This window comes from Chrysochloris asiatica, unplaced genomic scaffold, assembly GCF_000296735.1.
Source record: "Chrysochloris asiatica unplaced genomic scaffold, ChrAsi1.0 scaffold00213, whole genome shotgun sequence".
Lineage (NCBI taxonomy): Eukaryota > Metazoa > Chordata > Mammalia > Afrosoricida > Chrysochloridae > Chrysochloris > Chrysochloris asiatica.
This window is the reverse complement of record NW_006408731.1, coordinates 70013-88104: the sequence shown is the minus strand read 5'-3', so window position 1 is coordinate 88104 and position 18092 is coordinate 70013. Positions and strand designations below refer to the sequence as shown.

Here is an 18092-nt window from a genome sequence, read left to right as displayed (position 1 = left end):
AAAAAAAACACTTTGATTTTCAGAATTATTTTTTCCTATTACAACAATTAAGGAGCCCAGGTAGCATAGTGTATACTAACCTCAAGGACAGTGGTTCGAATCTACCAGTTTTGCTCCCATAGATTACAGCCTTGGAAACACTATGCAGGGTAGCTAGGAGTTGGAACTGACTCCATTGGACATTACCATCACCACCACCATTACAACAATTAACAAGTTGTCAGTTCAAAACAGCCAATTTCTCCTTGAGATGGCAATCAATAACAACAGCAAGGAATTTGTAGAAGTGACAAGGAAAAACATAGCCTCTTGGTGAATTTTAAGTGTGTGTGGGGTTGTGTGGGCTTTTAGGGAAAAGGGAATAGAAAAATCATGGTATATATAAATTCTCTGTATAATGGGTTAAGTCATTATTGAAATGTATTATTACAAACTGTTCATCATTACCATTTTATAGCATTTGGAATGTCGATTTGAACTGCATTGTTTCTTGTTTACAGAAGAGTAGAGAAAATGAAATCTCTTTATATTTTAGCTCTGTCTACCATTAAGAGAAATGAAAAAAAAAAAAGAAGAAGAAGAAAAAAACAGGGGAAAAAAACCCTAGATTCTCAAGGGAATCTGCATGTTTTAAAAGATCTGTGTGATTCTAGGTAAGATGCACCAGAAGTTGGTAATCAGTTGTGATTGCTACCCACACATCAAAAATACCTGAGGTGAGTTTTCCAATCATTAATTAGGAAAGAGGGAAATACTTTATGGAAATTCAGATAGATCTTATGCTCATTTAGATGAGTTTGAAAGACCAAAATCTAAGCAAATGTCTCTGAAAATGTGCAAATTAAAGATAAAATTTATATAAATGTATTATAATAATGAGTCATTTGAGGAAAAACAGTTAGTTGAGAAATTTTAATATTTTATGTGTCTGTTTTTGTATTCCGCAAAACAACTGTGAAACACTTCCTCAAATAATTCCTGATAACAATGCAAGTATGGATGGATATACTTTCAGAGTAATTATGACTTTTCTCCAATGTTCCTGTGTTGCCTTTTATTAATACTTAGAAATTTTTAGATGCAATGTAACAGAGTGAATTGAAAGTCCAACTTTTGGGGACTCCGATCTCAATTATGTTATTTAAAGTACTATGAATCCTATTTTTTCCTAAAAAAAAAATACAGCTTATCTCCTAAAAGCTAAATATGTGTGTGTGGACTAAATAAATTTTATTTAATGATGTGTTCTGACATGGAGCCTATCTCATAAATGAACACTTAAAATATTAGGGTTTTTTCATTTCTTGTCTGTTGGAAGATAATTATTACTTATGTAATTTGGGCAGGGAGTCTTGGTGTGGCGCCGTGGGTTAATGTGCCAGACTGCAAAGTCAGTTTGAACTGCAAGGTTGGCGGTTCAGGCTCACCAGCTACTCCTTGGAAATTCTACACAGGGTTGCTATGGGTCAGAAATGACTCTACTGCACTTAACAACAACAACAATTTGGGCAGATTAAAATATTAATGAACCAAAGTAAAAATTAAGTATGCAAAATAAGGTTGTTGATCATTTTACCAATTCAAGGAAAAAGAAGACAAAATAAAACAACTTGAAAAAGGAAGAAAACATGTTTGAAACAACATATGTAACTGCTCTAACACAAATGCTACAAATTGTTTTCTAGTTCCTCCTATTTTTCATTACTTAATGTGAGCTTTTAATGGAATTTAATCAAGTTGGAGGGTTTTAGACAGATTAATCTTACACTTCATTTTTATAGAGCAAGACAAAAAACTTACATTTGGAAGCCAGAACAAAATTTCTGAACATGTTACTTAATTCAAATTGATTTGCATTGTAAGTCTAAAATCACTGACCCATTTCAGAAGTGGAATGCCCAAATGCCAGCCAGGTATAGGTGTGAGAGGCAGGATGAGCCTGAAGTGTCTGCACTCTCAAAATGATAAAGAATATTGAATATTGTCGTTGTAGACTATGTTAGGTCAGTTGACCTTGTAACTTGAAACTATGGCCATGCAGCCCTAAAGCAAGTGACAAAGTCTCTAAAGATACTTAGTTATGGCTAAGAAGTTTTCATTAGTTTGCCCCCTATTGTTGTTGTAAAGTGCCACTGAGTCAGTTTGGACTCATAATGACTCTGAATAGGATTTCTGAGGACAGGCTGTTGAGTTTGAACTAATGCCACATATTTGCTCTACGTCTGTTGCTGTGCTGAATTGCCACCAAGTCAGTTCAGACTTACAGGGAATCTGTATATGTTTTCCAAGAAGCAGATGGTAGGTTTGAACTACTGAATTGATAATTGTAGTTCACAATTCAGTGCTGATTCTACAGAGCCACATCAGGAGTCTTTGCTCTTTCATACTCATGAATGTATTTGCCACCACTCTGAAAGGGATCACTATAGGAGTTCCTGGATAGAGAGGGAGGAAAATGTGGAATGAAACTAAAAGACTCCGGTTTAGTGGTCTGAAAGGAGACTGATAGAACCCATGTGATTAAGGTTCTTGGATACTTTTCAGGCCTGGAACTGAACTTCTTCCCATGGATCAACTTTCAGCCAAATGATAAATAAACCTATCAGCTCAACAGGGAGGTTAGCACTCTCCTTAGAACAATAAAGCATTCAAGATCGGAAGGGCAGCATCTGTACAGGTTTAAAGTTTAAAATACATGTGGGCATAGGAAAGAAAGACAAATGGAAACAGTAAACCCAGGGTGAATGTGGGAAGAGCTCTGCTACTTTATAGAGATTATGATCCATGCCACATTGTTCAATAGAAAACCAATTTGTTCTGTAGACTTTCACTGAAGTAAAAAGAAATATTTTGAAAAAACTATCTGATAGCCTAGGGGTTGTGAGTCGGGCTTCTAATCTCACAGTCGGTTCCTCAGAGGAAAGATGAATCTTTCAGCTCCCATGCAGAGTTACAGCCTCAGAAACCCTATAGAAAGTCCCTATGATACAAAACCGACTCCAGGGCACATAATCACCACCACCATAAGGAATGGGGAGGAAGTTCTAGCCACCAAGGGTGAACATTCTCCCAACTATCATTTCTAAAAAGATGAGTTACTAAGAAAATAAAAGAAAAACTGGTGAGCTGTCACACTATAAAGCCCCTACAAGCTTTGATGTTGCAGTTTTTGCAAAAGTCTCCTAGAACTCACACAGATAGATGTAAATAAATCAAGGAACCTGACATACTCATTGGAAAGTGACTCCTCACCCATTATTACCAAAAAGGGACTCCAGTGGCACAGCGATTACACACTTTGCTGCCTTTTGAAAGGTTCAAACCTACCAGTTGCCACCCAGGATAAAGATGTTGCCGTCAGCTTCCATAAAGATTACATCCTTGATTTTCCATTATCTTATAGAATCTCTATTAGAGTCCAGGTATGGCATTCTGGAGTAAGCTCTGGAGTGATAATCACTAAGTAGGCAGTTGAAACCCACAAGCTGCTTTTTGGAAACCCTATACAGCGTCACTATAAGTCAGAACTGACTCAACAGCTTTTAAAAATCACAGCTTAGAGTTCTTTTGTGGCTACCTGGTTAGTATGCTGGACCACAAAGTTGGTCTTTTTATTTATTTATTTGGTTTCTATTGTGAATTGAGTGAAAGTTAGAGGGCAGATCATCAGTTTTACATTCAACAAATCATATACTTCATTTCATTACATTGGTTATTATCCCCTCCATGCACCATCAGTTAACAGTATTTCTCTCCATCCATTGTAGCTCTTTTTTAAAAAAAAAAAAAAACAATCAGGCATATGTAACTTAAACCATCAAAGGGCACTTCCTGAAAGCCTGCCTCCCGGCCACCAACTCTCAATCCCTTTAGTTCCATGAATTTAGAGTCCTCTGTTTCTCCCTCTCTCCATGTCCCCATCTCTGCCTCCATCTCTGGTGTTGCTGCTTCTCTGGATAAGGTCCTGCTTTCTGCTTGTGCTCTTCTCCCTTGATGGTCCTAAGGTCCTATGTTTCTGGACTGTAAGACTAGCTACTCCATTTAAAAAAAATGTTGTATTGTGAATTATGTGATAGTTTACATGGGAGAACATTAGTTTTACATTCATCTTATCGTATATTGTTTCATTGCCATAGTTACAATCCCCTCCATGCATCATCAGCCAACCAAAGGGTATACCCTGCAAGCCTGCCCTAAATCGTCAGCACAGAGCTCCTCTTGCTCTCTGGGTCTAGAGTCCTCAGCATTTTCATCTCTCCACATATTGTCTCTGCCTCCATCTCTGGCATCACTACTTCTCTGGGTAGGGTACCGCACTCCACTCTTCTCCCTTGATGGTCCCAGGGACCTCTGCTCCTGGACTGCAAAGTCAACCACTCCCCTCCTTTTGCTACAAAATATCTTCCTTTACATTTCCAACCCTCACAGTCAGTCTTGATAGCAATTATTAAATACTGTACCATAATAGTGCCATCCCCATCTCCTTTCATAAGCCCCACACAGAAAGATTGGAGACTACTCAGTGGAGATTCTTCCTTCCTCTGTGCCCTCTGGATCTAGGCTCCCTCTTGGAAGTTTGTAAACCAGTCACATCTTGCCTTTGTAGCCCTCCATTTTGGGTATAAATGTCCAAGTTGCCCATCCCTATCTACCTTGTGTATTCAGGGGGTGGGTATTATCCTCGTTGTAAAGATTTGTTCCTTATTTTGATCTACTGCATCCATAGGTGTATGTGAAGTTCATCAAATTGTGTCAGATTACTCTTCTTTCCCTCTTCTTTCTTCTTCTAGTTGAGTTCTGGTCATCCAACCATTGAAGCCAGATCAAGTGGGTATTATCTGTAAGTGTGGCTGTTCTTGTACATATGCCCTCTCTTCTTATCAGCTGGATGCTTCACTCTCCACTCTAGTCCTCTGTGGCTATGTCATTTACTCTGGGCTCAGGTCTTCCCACACTGCTGGCCAACCAGGTCCCCACCCAGGTTCACAGAAGTCTATTGAAATTGGTAGGGCTTAGCTTGCTGCTTCATTGTTTTTTCCTCCCTCATGTCCCCTTATCAGTAACCAACATGGTAATCAGTCAGAGCGCATATTTGCTCCTGCATTCCCATTGAGTCTTAATCTTGGAGGGTACTCCCCCATTTTTGTTACAAAACTTCTACCTTTATAATTGTGACAGTCCCAATTATAAATGATAATAATTATTCACTATTGAATCATAAGAATATTATCCCCATCTCTTTTCACCAGACCCATATAGACAAGATGAAAACCATTTTTCCCCTGCACACTTTTAAACTATACCCCTTCTTGAAAACTTGTAAGCCAGTCGCTTAGTGCCTTTATGGCCCCTCATTTTCGGTAACCAATGTCTAAGTTGCCCATCCCTATCTACCCTGTATACAGAGGGTATAGCATTGATCCTTGATGAGAATACTCATTCCCTTTCTGTTTGTATTTTGAGTTACTATATCCATGAGTATAGGTCATTGAGTCTTAATTGATTCGAAGGGAGTGAGTTTGGTTTCTAGTACCTTATTGAAGTTACCTTGATTATTTTCCTTCCACACAGTCTCAAACACTGGATGATGAACCAAATTTTAATTTCCTCATTCTCAGAAATATATATCAGTTTATTGCTTATGAGATTCTCTTTTGATGTTGCAAAGAAAGGGAAGAGAAGGTGAATGAAAAGATTTATAGAGAAAACTAATTTGGAAACCAAAAAATGCTGCAGGAAAGTGGACTCTGAATGTGAAAGTAACAAGTAAGTATTTCCTTTGCAAAAGCGTTTTTGCACTTCATTTCAATGAGATTTCAATTTAAAAAGATGTTAATAGAAAATACAATAGTACTATACAATTTGACCTTTGACTTCAGAGTTACTGGGGCTTTCACCAGTTAATCCATCTTAAAACTCACAGTCTTGTATTTCCTCTAAAGGGTCATTCCATATGCTAAAATAAGGCATGGTCCTATAAATAAATACAACTCATTCAATTCCAGATATATGTATTCAATAGTTGATTAATGTTTTTCTTCTACTTAAAACAAAGCAATGAGTATCATTAGAAAATGTAAAATTGGTGGATTTTTTTGGTAAAGCAAATGAAATGATTTTCCAGTGACAGGACCAGTTTTCAATCATAACAACTGGTTTACAAGTGTCAACTGTGAGCTACATGCTTGGACTACAAACAACTAGGGAACAGCTAATACATAGCAGGAACTTAGTAAATAATGGTTTGTGTAATAAATATGAATAAAACTTTATTTTAATATTTTTCCACCACATTTTTCATACTTTTCTTTCCTCAAGCTGCCTCCACAATAAGTTTCTTCTAAATGATTATGGCAAATATAACCTCAATGAGTGGATTCCTCCTCATGGGGTTTTCTGACATTCGAGAACTACAGATATTATATGCTTTGCTGTTTTTAGTGGTGTACTTATTAACCTTAGCAAGTAACCTCATCATTATCATCATCACCACTGTGGACCAGCATCTCCAAGCGCCAATGTATTACTTCTTAAAACACCTTTCTCTATTGGACCTCTCCTTCATATCTGTGACGGTCCCCCAGTCTATTGACAATTCTCTGGAGGATGATGGCTATATGTCTCAAGATCAGTGTATACTCCAGGTTTTCATCTTCACATCACTGGCTTGGTCGGAGATGGCAATCCTCACAGTGATGTCTTATGACCGCTATGCCGCCATCTGCTTTCCACTGCACTACGAAGTCATCATGGATCCTAGTAAGTGCCAGGGGGCTGTGATAGCCGTATGGCTAAGTGGAAGCATCTCTGGAATCTTGTTCACAGCAACCACATTCTCCATCACATTCTGTAAGCCCAAAATAATTCACCAGTTCTTCTGTGACACCCCCCAGTTGCTGAAGCTCTCCTGCTCCAATGATTACCTTGGAGTGATTGGAGTGTCAGCTTTCATGTCTGCAATGGCATTCATCTGCTTCATCTCCATTGTCTTCTCTTATATCCACATTTTCTCCACAGTTCTAAGAATACCCTCTGCTGAGGGACGATCCAAGGCCTTCTCTACCAGCCTGCCCCATCTCTTTGTTGTCTTATTTTATATCTCCATGGGTTCATTTGCATTTCTAAAACCAGCTTCAGATTCTCCAACTGCTTTTGATCTTATGATCTCTATCTTTTATACAGTCATTCCCCCAACACTCAACCCTATTATCTATGGTCTGAGGAATGAGGCCATGAAGGAAGCCTGCATAAAGTTACTATTGGGTAGACAATTCACCAAGAAAAAATCATACTTGTCCTTTTGTTGATGGCTGAATAATATTTTAGACATTAAATACGTTAAATAATATTGAATTTCTTCTATATGTGTTATTAATGAAAAGTAATAAAGTTTTCTTTTCCTGTGAATGTATCATACAGCCTCAGATGCACTATACAGGATCATAGGATCATAACAACAAATCTCCTTTCCCTAGCTATATATATGGGCAAAGACACACACACACACACACATACACACACACATATATATATATATATACAACAACAATTATAAGCACACCTTTAATATTTGCCAATAATAGGCAATATTACAACAAAGAACAAACAAAACAGTGGCAATTTTCCCTAACACCACCAACTAAACAAATCAGCCATTTATACTTCATATAATTTCAATGTCCATCTAAATTTTGTGTTTATACATACCAATTTTGCATATTGGCGCAAGAAACCTTGGTAGTATAGTGGTTGAGAGCTTGGTTAGTAGCCAAAAGGTTGGCAGTATGAACACTTCTAGTAGCTCTGCATGAGGAAAGACCTGGGGATCTGCTTCTGGAGTGTTTCCAGCATAGAAAATACTATCAAACAGTTCTACACTGTCATTTGGTTCCTTATATGTTGATAATTAATTCAACTGTACCCAACAACAATGTACAGTTATATAGTTTTGCCTTCATTATACCCGTGCATGAATGACATTAATGGAATCCATATCATAATATAGTAGAACCTGCTGGGATCTTGTGTGGGTAGAATTATGTTAAGTATTTTCCAGTAAAGCAAGCAAGAGAAAATGATAAGGACTGCACTCTGTCAAAGGTAGAAAACTTTCAAGAAAAAGAGGACAGTCTGACTGACTTTCTCTTTCAAAGGTTTCACTGTATATTTAACTATTCACCTATTTTATAATATAGGTTATTTTCAATTTTTCAATCTCATATATAATGCTGAAAATGTAGTTCTGCTATTCATAATTCCAAAGAATAGTGTTGTAAAATCAAAGTGCATAAAAGTCCAAATCTCTTTAACACTCATTGATTTCCAACCAGTTCAGACCATGTTATGTGGCCATTAGCCATAATTGGAGTCCTTGTGTGGTGCTGTGGTTTAATGTGCTGGACAGCAAAGCTGGTTTGAACCACAAGGTTGGTGATTCAACCTCACCAACCACTCCTCGGAAAAGTATACAGGGTCACTATAGGTTGGAACTGATTCAAAGGCAATTAACAATAATATTAGCCATAAATGGTATATTCTCACATCTTCTACATGTCTCATAGGATTTTATTAACACAAGACATGTTTACATAGAATATGTTGTTGTTGTGGTTGTTAAGTCCCTTTGTGCAAGATCTGAGTCATAGTGACCCTGTATAGCATTTTCAAGGAGTGGCTGGTGAGTTTGAACCACCATCTTTGATGTCTAAAGTGATCTGGGGCTGAATGCTTATACTATGTCTCTATACATATTAGCTGACTGAAACCATTCTGGTGCCAGAAATACTAAAGTGAATAATATATACATAGCACTGTATATTGTAGAGTTTTTAAATGTCTGTCATTATTAAAGCTGTAAAATTTTACTTTTTAAAAAATTACTTACAGCTCCAGGTAAGAAATTTGATTGTAGTATTTTATCTGTTTTCATTTTACCAATTTCAATTTTATACATTTTTCTGTCTTGTCATTTTTATTAAAAGTAACCCAAATTTGTTTAGTCACTAAGAAGATGAAATAGACCTTAACATTTTAATAGAAAAAGCTTTTTTAAAGCTACTTGACTTTCATCTTCTAGAATCTTGTTTTTCAGACTTCCATCCCAGGTAGTAAAAAACAGTGCATATGGAGGCGGTGGTTATGTGCCTTGGAGTCGGATCCGACTCATAGTGACTCTATACTGGGTTTCCGAGGCTGTAAATCTTTATGGGAGCAGAAAGCCTCATCTTTCTCCCATGGAACAGCTGGTTGTTTCGAACTGCTGATCTTTAGGTTCATAGCCCAATTCGCGACCACTACGCTACCAGAGTTCTGGTAGCCCGATTCGTAACCACTACGCTACCTGATGTGGCACTGTGGGTTAATGAGCCAGACTGCAAAATCATTTGAACTGCAAGGTCGGCGGTTCAAGCTCACCAGCTGCTCCCTGGAAACCCTATACAGGGTCGGTTACTATGGGTTAGAATCGACTTGATGGCACTTCACAACAGCAACAACAACATGGTGCATATGTTCTTTATCTTGACTGTGGTTTCATGGGTTATGTATGCAAATTAAACTATACTGAAATTTATACTTTTAAATATGTTCTGATTACTATATGTCTATGACATCTCAATAAAGCTGTTAGAAAGCAAAGAGCAAAAAAAAAGTCATGGGTCTTGTAAAATTCTATCATGAGATCTCCAGCATCATTTCTATCACCAAGGCCATCTTTTCCAAGTGTGAATCCTTCCTCTTTGTTCCCAAGCTTTGTATTCCAATCACCAGTAATTATCAAAACACCTTGATTGCATGCTTGATCAATTTCAGACTGAATAGGTTGGTAGAATTCTTCAATTTCATTATCACTGACTTAATGGTTGGTGTGTAAATGTAAATAATGGTGGAATTACTTCTCTTCTTTATAGGTATATGCATATATCCTCTCATGTACAGTGTTGTACGTCAAGGCAAATCTTGGTATGTTCTTTTTAATTATGTATGCAATACCATTCCTCTTCATTTTGTCATTCCAGGCAATAGTAACCCATGTGATTGTCAGATTCAAAATGGCCAATACCAGTCCATTTCAGCTCACTAGTGCCTAGAATATTGAAGTTTATCCGTTCCATTTCATTGTGACAATGTCCGATTTTCCTAGATTCATACTTTGTACCTTTCATGTTCTGATTACTAATAGATGTACAACTATTTTCCCTCATTTTGAATTGTGCCCAATCAGCAAATGAAGGTCCCAAAAGCTTTACTCCATTTGAGTCATCATCGTTCACTCTATTTGGAGGAGGCAATTATTCCCCACTTTTATTTGGGGTGCTTCCAACCTGAGGGTCTCATCATCTGGCATTTTATGTGAGAATGTACAGCTGCTATTCATAAGGGTCTTAGGGGCTAAACATTCAGAAGAAGTTAGCCTCTGCCTCTTCCTAGTCTGGAAGTTCAGATGAATTCTGTCCACCATGGTTGGTACGGCTACTATTTAAAATACTGGTTGTGTAGCTTCAAGTATAACTGCAACACTGTCTCATTTCTACCTCTGTATAAATATATGTATAGTGAGAAAATTACTTCTTATGTGCAAAAAATTTAGATATTTTCTATTTATGCACATACCAAATAATATTTCATTGCAATGCAATCTCACTATACATAATGATTGCTAAACTTTTTCAGTTTGAAATAATGTTATAAGCATGTTTCTAAATCAGAGTGTAAATAAATTTGTATTTAATAATTACACTGATTTCCTATTTAAAATATTTTCCATTTTTACTGTCATTGTTCTAATCAAAACTTTGTATCACATCTTAGTCCATTTGTGTATCTGTGTACACATAAGATACATTCCTTAGAACACATACCTAGGAGTAGAATTGTCTCATCCTTCTCCCATATCGTCCATCTGTTAAATAGATTTTACAGTTCCCTGTGTATCTAATTATTTCTTGTGGTATCTCTTTTATAAAAGAATATCATCCCTGGAATAGAGTAATATTAAATTTTCATCCTCTACTTTCCTCTCACCAAATGAAATTTAAAATTCCCAAAGAGAAGTGCTGCTAAAATAATTTTTAAAGGATCATTAATATTGCTGGATTTCTTGTTTATATCAGCAAGATCATTTTGAGGTAAGATTATGAGGGAAAATATTCTTGGAGCCTCACCATATACTAGGATATATAAGATAAACTGTTTAAAACAGAGATCTTCCTTCAACCAGACTTGTCACACAGAGATTGTCAGTTGTCAAGGAATGAAAATGTTTGCAAACGATTAGCAAGTTAATCTTAGGAGATTACACACATTAATAATCTGGTGGTCATGGGCAGCCTCTGAATTCATATTTTGATCTCTTGTTCACTTACTTTTCTCATCTTGGTAAACATTTCTTTTGTCCACCAGCTACTGATGTCATATCCTTGAATACTCCCTATACCTCAACCCCCACATCCAATTAATTAGTAGCATTGATAGATACTTTATTTCTATCACATTTTTGGTCTAGAGTAAAATTTTTTTTAATTGCACTTAATAACAAGAACATTATATTAGAACTGCTTCATAACTGGTTCCCATAAAACTTCTATTTTTAATGCAATGCAACTTTTTCTTTGAATATAATGCAACTGGTTACTATTTTTTCTCTCTCTCATTTTTTATCAACTGTTTTTATAATAACATATGTATGTGCAGCTTATTGAATCTTTTTAAAGTCTATAAATCAGTGAATATTGGCAACTATATTTACTGATGTCTCAAACGTTCACAATCAAGGTACAGAAGAGTTTCATTATTCCCTAACGTTTCTTGTGTATGTTTTTAATCCTTCCATCCCCTAGCACTTACTCCCCAAACTACTAATCTGCTTTATGTCACTACAGATTAGTTTGCCTATTCCAGAATTTTATGTAAATGAAATCATATCATTCTTCGGTGTTGATTTTCTTTTGATGGGCACATGGTTTTGAGAATGATTTGTGGTTGAATTATCTCTTATTAGTGCATTGTATTGCTTTATATAGATATCTTGCAGTTTATTTATTCACTTACTGGTAATGAACAACTAGATATTTTCAATGTGAGGATATCGCAAATAAAGTATTTTATGAATATTTGTGTACAAGTCATTTTGCTGACATGTTTTCATTTTTTCCTTTTTGACAACTACTTAGGACTGAAGTACCACATATGCATTGCCTTGAGTCAAATCTGATTCAAAATGACCCTAATATGACACAGTAGTATGCCCTCTCTTATGGAAGCCGACTTTCCCATTTTTATCCCACTTAGCAGCTAGTGGTTTCAAACTGCTGAACTTCGCCTTAATTGTGGGACACTTAAAAGTACTTTCTTAAAAGGCTTTCTTCTTCGGACTAGATTGTTGTTGTTAAGTGCTGTACAGTCAGTTCCTACTCATAATAAGCCTGTATAGTATTTCCAAGGAGCAGCTAGCTGGTGAGCTTGAACCACTGACTGAGAGGTTCAAACTGACCTTGCAGTCCAGCGCCTTAACCCACAGTGCCACGACCAAGACTCTAACTTCCATAAAGAGAACTGAAAAAAAAAGAAAGAAGAAAAAAAAAAAGAGAGAGAGAGAGACTAGCTTCTCAAGGGAATTTTCACGTTTTAAAAGGTCTGGGTGATTCTAGGTAAGAAAGACCAGAAGTTGGTGATCAGTTGTGATTGCTACTTACACATCAAAAGTACTTGAGGTAAGTTTTCCAATCATTAGTTAGGAAAGAAGAAAATATTTTATGGAAACTCTGACAGAACTTATGCTGTTCTAATTAAGTTTGCAAAAGCAAAAACTAAGCAAATTTCTCTGAAAAGGAACAAGTTAACAAAGTCCAAAGACCAAATTTACTTAAATGTATTATGATAATGATACACTTAAGGAAATCCATTAATTGAGAAATTTTAATGTTTTATGTGTCTATGTTTGTATTTGGTAAAGCAACTGGGAAACACTTCATCAAATAATTCCTGATAAAACTGAAAGTGTGGAGGGCTATGCTGTCAAAGGAATTATGACTTTTCCCCAATGTTCCTGTGTGCCTTTTCTTAATACGTAGAGATTTTTAGATGGAACATAACAGAGTGAATCAAAAGTCCAACTTTGGGGAACTCAGATCTCAATCATGTTCCTTAAGGTAGTCTGAAACCTATTTTTTCCTAAAAAAAAAATGTAGTTTATCTACTAAAAGCTAAATATGATGTGTGTGTGTACTGAATAAAATTTCTTCAGTAATGATTTCTAACATGGTGCTGGCCTCATAAAATAAACATTTAAAATGTTGGATGTTTTCATTCCTTATCTGTTGGAAGATAATTTTTATTTATGCCATATGGCCAGATTAAAATATTAATTAACTAAAGTAAAAATTAAGTATGAAAACCAAGGTTGTTGATCATTTTACCAGTTGAAGGAAAAAGAAAACAAAATAAAAGGAGTTGGAAAGGAGAAAACATGTTGGAAACAGCGTAACTGCCCTAACACAATTGCTACAAATTGTTTTCTAGTTCCTCCTGTTTTCCATTATTTAGTGTGAGCTTCTGATGGAATTTGATAAAGTTGAGGGGATTTTAGATAGATTCATCTTATGATTCATTTCACAAAGCAAGACAACAGACTTAAATTTGGAAGCCAGAATAAAATTATGGGACATTTTACTTAATTCAGTATCCATTTTTATTATAAATCTAAAACCACTGGCACATTTCAGACATAAAATGCCCAAATGCCACCCAGGTACAGGTGTGGGAGGCAGAATAAGCCTGAAGTGTCTGCACTCTCAAAGTGATAAGGAAATTGCACACAGTCTTCGTGGATGATGTTATGTCAATTGGCATTAATGTACCCTTAGACTAGGATGTACCCCCATCCAAGTGACAACTTTTCTAAATATATTTCGTTATGGCTATGAAGTTTTCGTAACTTTTCCCCCTATTATTGTAAAGTATCGTCGAGTCAGTTCCAACTCATAATAGACAGGGTTTCCAATCAGTGGCTGGTGAGTTTGCACCACCGACCTTGTGATTCAAAACAGCCTTGTTACCTAGAGCTTATTCTACAGCACCACATATATGCTCTACTATATTCATGATTGTACCACTACTCTGAAAGATATCACAATACGAGGTCCTGGATAGAGTGGGAGAAAAATGTGGGATGAAATTAAAAGACTAGGTTAATTGGTCTGAAAGGAGACTGACAGAACCCCAGAGATTATGGTTCTTGAATACCTTTCAGATCTGGAACAGAACTCCTCCCCAAGCCTCAACTTTCAACTAAATAGTAAATTCAGTTCAAAAGTTCTATCAGTTTCCTTTTGACCACTAAACCTAGTCTATTAATTTCATCTCACATTTTTCTCCCACTCTAATCAGGACCTCCTATTGTGACCTCTTTTAGGGTGGTGGTAAATACATTCATGACTATAATAGAGCATATATACTTGTCACCTGGATAGGAGTCTTGGTGTGGTGCTGTGGGTTAAGACGCTGGACTGTAAAATCACTTTGAACAGTAAGGTCAGAGATTCAAGTTCAGCAGCCGCTCCTTGGAAACCCTATACAGGGTAGCTATGGGTTGGAACCAGGATCGGACATTGTTTCGTTGGCCCAGGATCGGACATTGTTTCGTTCTGCTGTGCATGGGGTTGCTATGAGTCGGTTCCGACTCGATGGCACCTGACAACAACAACAACATGGGTTGGAACCACTGACTCAAGGACATTCAACAACAACATCAGCTGAATAGGGGGTAAGCACTTTCTTTAGAACAATCAATCATTCAAGATAACAAAGGCAGCATTTGCACAGGGATAAAGCTTAAAGTGGAATCCTGGTGTGGTGATGTGGGTTAATACTGGGGACTGCAAAGTTGGTTTGAACTTCAAGTTCAATGGTTCAAGCTCACCAGCTGCTCCTAGGAAACCCTGTACAGGGTCACTATGGGTCAGAACTGACTTGACGGCACTTCGCAACAAACCTTACATTTCATGATGGCATAGGAAAGAAGGACAAATGAAAACCGTAAACCCAGGGACAGAGTGGGAAGTGTGCTGTTACATCGTAGGGATTGCGGATCCATGTCACGAAACAAAACATGTCTAAAGTGTTGACTAGAAAACTAATGTGCTCTGTAGATTTTCACAGAAATGACAGTAGAATATATATATTTTTTAATGATAAGGAATTGGGAGGGAATGATGGCCTTAAGATTTATGATTCTCCAGTTATCAATTCTAAGATTGATAATTAATTACTACAAAACACACAAAATTATTGATGAGCTCTCAAATGGTTCAATATAAAGCCCCTTAAGGCTTTGATGTACCAATTTTTACAATTGCTATGTAGACCTCACAGATAGAAGGGAAAAAATCAAGGAATATGAAGAACTCATTGTGAAATGACTTATCAGCCCTCATAAAAGGAGGTCTGGTGGCACAGAGGTTACCCACTTTGCTACTTAGTGAAAGATGTGGCAGTCTGTTTTCTCAAAGATCACAGCCTTGGAAACTCTATGGGGCAGTTTTACTCTGTCTGAAGGTTGGTTTGAACTGCAAGGTCGGTGGTTCAAGATCACCAGATGCTCCTTGGGAACCCTATACAGGGTCGCTATGAATCACAACCCACTCAACGACTCCTAACAACAACACTATAGGGTCACTTTGTATCTAAAATGACTAGAAGGCAGTGAGTCTGTTTTTCAGTAACTTATTGAAGCTATCTTGATTATTTTCTTTGCATATAGCCCAAGCACTGGATGATGAACCAAAAGTTGATTTCTCCATTCTTTGAAATATGTGTCCGTATATTCCATGTGAGATTCTCTTTTGATGATGCAAATAAAGGGAAGAGAACGTGAATAAAAGATTTATAGAGAAAATAAATGTTGATATAAAAATATGCTCTGGGAAACTAGACAGTGATTCTGAGAGTGTCATGTAAGTATTTCCTTTGCAAAAGTCTACTTGCTCTTCATAAAAATGAAATTTTAATTAAACAATATGTTAATTGAAAGCAGAGTAATACTACACAATTTAGCCTTTGGCCTCACAGATACTGGGGTCTTCCCTATGACAAAACTGTTTGGCAGCAAAAGACCTTGTAAATTATCCTATCCAACCAGTTAATCCTTTTTTCAATTCCCAGTAATACATTTCTTCTAAAAGTTCATTCAATTTGATAAAATAACATGGTATATTATACAGAAGAAATACAACTCACCCAATTTCATATATATGTATTCAGTAGCTGATCACTGTTTTTTTCTTTTCTTATTTTTTCTCTCTGTATCACTTAAAAAAATATGAGTTTCATTATGGGAATGAAAGTTGGAGGTTTTGTAGAGAGCAAATATAACTATTCTTCCATGAAAAGACCAGTTTTTAACCATAACTAGTGGTTTACTAGTGTAGACTATGAATGACTTTTTTGGATCCCAAACATATAAGAAACTGCTAATACAAAGCAGGAACTTAGTAAATACTTGCTTTAAGTAGCAATGATGAAAAAATTAATTTAAAAATTTTTAAATATTTTTATACCAGATTTCTCATCTTCTTCTTTCTTCAAGCAGCCTTGACAATAAGTTTCTTCAAAGTGATTATGGAAAATAAAACCTCAATGAGTGGATTCCTTCTCATGGGATTTTCTGACATTCGGGAGCTACAGATTTTACATGCTTTGCTGTTTTTAGTGGTGTACCTATTGTCCCTAGCAAGTAACCTCATCATTATCATCATCACCACTGTGGACCAGCATCTCCAAGCCCCAATGTATTACTTCTTAAAACATCTTTCCCTCCTAGACCTCTCCTTCATTTCTGTCACGGTTCCCCAGTCCATTGACAATTCTCTGATGGATTATAGCTATATTTCTTATGGTCAGTGCTTACTCCAGGTTTTCATCTTCACATCTCTGGCTTGGTCTGAGTTGGCCATTCTCACAGTGATGTCTTATGACCGCTATGCAGCCATCTGCTTCCCACTGCACTACGAGGTCATCATGGATCCTAGTAAGTGTCAGTGGGCTGTGATAGCTGTATGGCTAAGTGGAAGCATTTCTGGAATCTTGTTCACAACAGCCACATTCTCCATCACATTCTGTAAGGCCAAAATAATTCACCAGTTCTTCTGTGACATTCCCCAGTTGTTAAAGCTCTCCTGCTCCAATGATTACCTTAGAGTGATTGGAGTGTCAGGTTTCATATCTGTGATGGCATTCATCTGCTTCATCTCCATTATCCTCTCCTATATCCACATCTTCTCCACAGTACTAAGAATCCCCTCTGATGAGGGTAGATCCAAGGCCTTCTCTACCAGCCTGCCTCACCTCTTTGTTGTCTCATTTTATCTCTTCATGGGTATCTTTGCATTTCTAAAACCAGCTTCAGATTCTCCAACTGTTTTTGAACTTATGATTTCTATCTTTTATGCAGTCATCCCCCCAACACTCAACCCTATTATCTATGGTCTGAGGAATGAGGCCATGAAGGAAGCTTGCAGAAAGTTACTATTGTGTTGACAATTCACCAACAAAAAATCATACTTGTCATTTTGTTGATAGCTGGATAATATTTTATACAAGAAATACATTAAATAATATTGAATTCCTTCTGTATGTTGTATTAACAAAAGCCAAAAATATTTTGTGTGTGTCTGTGAATTGATCATACAATGCAAACACTGTCGTGGAAACTCTTCATTTAATTCCTATATCTTTTTTAGGTGTTAAAACCATTTGTTCATTCTTTCAAATAAATAGAAAATAAACATGTATACCATTTTAATATAGACCCCCTAGTCTCCTTTTATGGTGTTATGCCACTGGACTGCTAACCACAAAGTCAGCAGTTTGAACTGACCAGCTGTTCCATGGGAAAACAATGAAGTTTTCTGCTTCTGTTAAGATTTGCATCCTCAGATGCTCAATACAGGGTTATAGCAACAACAACTCTCCTTTCCCTAGCTATATATATGGGCACAGACACAAACATATATACAACAACAATTATTGGCACACTTTAATTTTTTTTTCTTTAAACAGGCAATATTACAACAAAGAATGATCCCACCAACTAAACA

General features: G+C 36.7%; 2 pseudogenes; both read left to right on the top strand.

Moving 5' to 3' along the window:
- The first annotated feature begins 6344 nt into the window (after window positions 1-6344).
- On the top strand, window positions 6345-13602 carry LOC102835510 (annotated as a pseudogene).
- Window positions 13603-13736: 134 nt separating this feature from the next.
- On the top strand, window positions 13737-17571 carry LOC102835133 (annotated as a pseudogene).
- The last annotated feature ends 521 nt before the right edge of the window (window positions 17572-18092 follow it).